Raw genomic sequence first — 3,430 nt, 5'->3', positions numbered from 1 at the left:
ATTTCTCTCTCATCACACTCAGTTTGGAACAATTTATACCATGGAAACAATGTAAAGACTGACAATTTGCCTTCTGTTTGGGGTTGGGGAGGGAAGTAAGTTTAGAGGAAAAATTGTAAAACTCAAACTAAATAAAATCTTTTTTAAAAAAAAATAATAACCAATGCCATAAAAAAAATAGTACTCCATTAACTTTCATATACAATAAATTGTTCAGTCATTACCCAACTGATGGATATCCCCTCAATTTCCAATTCTTTGCTGCTATGAATTTTTTGGAACTGTGGGACTTTTCCCATTATTCATAATTTCTTCTTAATATAGGCCTAATATTTGTATTTCTGAGTCAAAAGATATGATCACTTTTATTGCTCTTTGGACATAATTCCACATTGCTCTATAGAAGGGTTGGATGGACCCACAATACATTATCAATGTGAAGCAGTTTGCCAAATTTGTGGTGGACCTCATTGATCAGGTAGTTTCTACTGACATTGATGAAAAATGAGAGTTGTTATGAAAAGAAATAAGTAGAAAATTAATATTCCCCTGCCTCCCAAGATTGACTCAACATCAACAATGACAGAGGTAGAAGAAAAACCTCATGTCACATACAATGATATTGGTGATTGCAAATAACAGATAGAGAAACAAATAAAAGTAGTTGAAATTCCATTGCTTCTTCTGGAGAGGATTGTTAACTTTTATATTGTGCGCTTCCCCTCCCGCAAAGAGGCTTCTTTTTGATCCCTCAGGCACAGGCAAACTTCTTTGGGCTCATGCTATTTCTGATAGCATGGATTCCTGCTTCTTCAGGATTATTGAATCTGAACTTGTACAGAAATATGTTGGAGAGAAGGTTAGAATGTTCCAAGAGGTCTTTGAAATGGACAGAAACAAAAAGACCTGACTTAAATTGTTGATGAAATTGATGATATTGGAAGTGTTCATTTTGATGATGGAGTTGAAGGTAACAATGAGGTGCAATGAACCTGTTGAAATTATTAACCAACTGGATGTATTTGATCCTCAAGAAAGCACTAAAATACTAATGGCCACCAGCAGACCTGATATATTGCATTCAGCATTGATTAAGTCTTGGAGACTGGATAGAAAGATTGAATTTAGCTTGCCTGATCTAGAGGGTTGAACACATATTTTCAAGTTTCATGCTCATTCAAAAAGTGTTGAGAGAGAGATATAAGATTTGAATTGTTAGCATGTCTGTGTTTCAGCATTGGTACTGAAATTAGCAGTGCTTCCACAGGTAGGCAGTGCAATGAATAGAGCACTGACTCTGAAATCAGGACAACCTGAGTTTAATTCTGGCCTCAGACACTTGAAACTTACTAGCTGTGTGACCTTAGACAAGTCATTTAACCCCACTGCCCCCCATATACACCAGAGTTTATACCAAAGCAGGGATGCTTGTAATCAAAGGACAATGAAAAATTGCCACTGAAAAGTATTTCTTGGAAGCTTTGAATAAGGTCATTAAATTAAATGTCAAATTCATTACTGCTCCCTATTAAATGGCATACAACTAATCTTTCCAGATTTCTAAAGTAAATTGCTCCTTCTCAATCAGAATAATGTAATCTTGGAATGATCAAACTCAGTTACTTAGATCTTTTTCACCATCATCATTATACTTAATATATAAATCAACTTTTTCCTAAGTTAAAAAAATATACATTGGACTTCTTGAAAGTCTCTAATAAAAATCATTTATACATAATTTTTCTAAAAAAAATTAAATAAAATCTGCGCAGATTACTTAGAACAAGAGGACAAAAGAGGGAATCTCTAAATTACCTCCTCAAAAAAAATCTGTAATTTTAAAATTTCTGGGAGCATCAGAGCCAAAAAACCCAGTATTTTAGGACAAATAAAAATACTAATAGTTAGCAAGAATTCAATACTGAAGTTACAGTTAAGAAAACCCAAAAGCCATCACTTTAAAGAAACAGAAATTTTGGATATTATAGCAGGAAGTAAATTATTTACGTAGGATGCAAGCAAAAAATACCTTGCCCAGCAAAACTCCAGAAGAAAAATGAATCTGTACTAATACAGAGAACTCCCAAGCATTTCTGGCAAAAATACTATAGCTGCATAGATATTTAAACATTTAAACAAAGGAATCTGGAGAAATGTGAAAAAGTAAACAAGAGCAACATTCATTAAAAAACAAAACAGAATGAAATATTTACATTCAAAAATGTGGAGATGATTCAAGTGCTTCCTCAGATATTTGTCATGATAAGTTCTCTTAGAAAACATCTGAAAAGGTAGAAGATCTGTTTCTATAGACATCTACTTATGGAAAATAATTTCTACTTTCCTTCTTCCCCTTTCTTCCTTATATATTTTTTTTTAACTTATGGTCTCTCAGCCTTATTATGACAATTTTCTAAGAGGATCCAACTTCACAAATTTGAATGCAAATACCTCCTCATGTTTTAGTTCTTCATTATTGCTTGCTCTTCTACTTTTCATTTTTTTTTTGGAATTCTGTGTTCCAACTTCTAAGTTTCTTTACTTTAGGTGTTTTAATTTAAAAACCAAAGAAGAGAGGGAAGAAGAAATGAAATGAAGAAGAAAAGGAAATGAGAGACAAGTAAAAAAATCAATTTCTTTGTAAGTAAAAATAACCAACTGGAAAAAATGTAACTCTTCAAAAAATAAACATAAAAAGTAAAATTAACCAACTTGAAAGAGAAACACAAAAAATTAATTGAAGAAAATAGAATGCTAAAAATTAGAATTGGTCAGATATAAACTAAAGAATTTATGAGACATCAAAATTCTATCAAAAATGTCAGAAGAAAGAAGAAATTGAAGAAAATGTAAAATACCTTCTAGGAAAAACAAATGACCTAGAAATTAGGTCCAGGAGAGATAATTTATGAATTATTGGTCTAGCAGGTCTATCTGGATCAAAGAAAGAACCTGGAAAATGTCTTTCAGGAAATTAAGAGGGAAACCTGCTCAAATATATTAAACCAAGAAAATAAAATAGCCTTCGAAAGAATACACAGAACACCTCCAGAAAGAGACCCTAGTATAAAAACTCCAAAGCTATCATAGCCAAATTTCAGAATGTTCAAATAAAGGAGAAAATACTGCAAGCAGCCAAAAAGAGGTCATTTAAATACAAAGAAAACACAATCAGAATTACATAAGACTTATCAGTGCCTAGAATATGATATTTTGGAGACAGAGGACCTTGGATTACAACACAAGAATTTACAACCTTGCAAAATTCAGCATATTCTGTCAGAGGAATTAAATCTGTTCAATTAAATAAATAATTTACAAATTTTCCTGATTAAAAACAATTAAAATGAACAGACAATTTAATCCTTAAATACAACACTCAAGAAGCTGACAAAAAATTTAAACAGAAAGGGGAAAAAATAAAACAAAT

The 3,430-nt window shown here is 31.9% G+C and overlaps 1 pseudogene; it reads left to right on the top strand.

The window, feature by feature from the left end:
* Positions 1-412: 412 nt before the first annotated feature.
* LOC141522857 (26S proteasome regulatory subunit 7 pseudogene) lies at positions 413-1,532 on the top strand (annotated as a pseudogene).
* Positions 1,533-3,430: the final 1,898 nt, after the last annotated feature.

Source organism: Macrotis lagotis, chromosome 4 (assembly GCF_037893015.1).
Source record: "Macrotis lagotis isolate mMagLag1 chromosome 4, bilby.v1.9.chrom.fasta, whole genome shotgun sequence".
Lineage (NCBI taxonomy): Eukaryota > Metazoa > Chordata > Mammalia > Peramelemorphia > Peramelidae > Macrotis > Macrotis lagotis.
The sequence above is the reverse complement of the archived record's forward strand: the minus strand, read 5'-3'. Positions and strand labels throughout refer to the sequence as shown.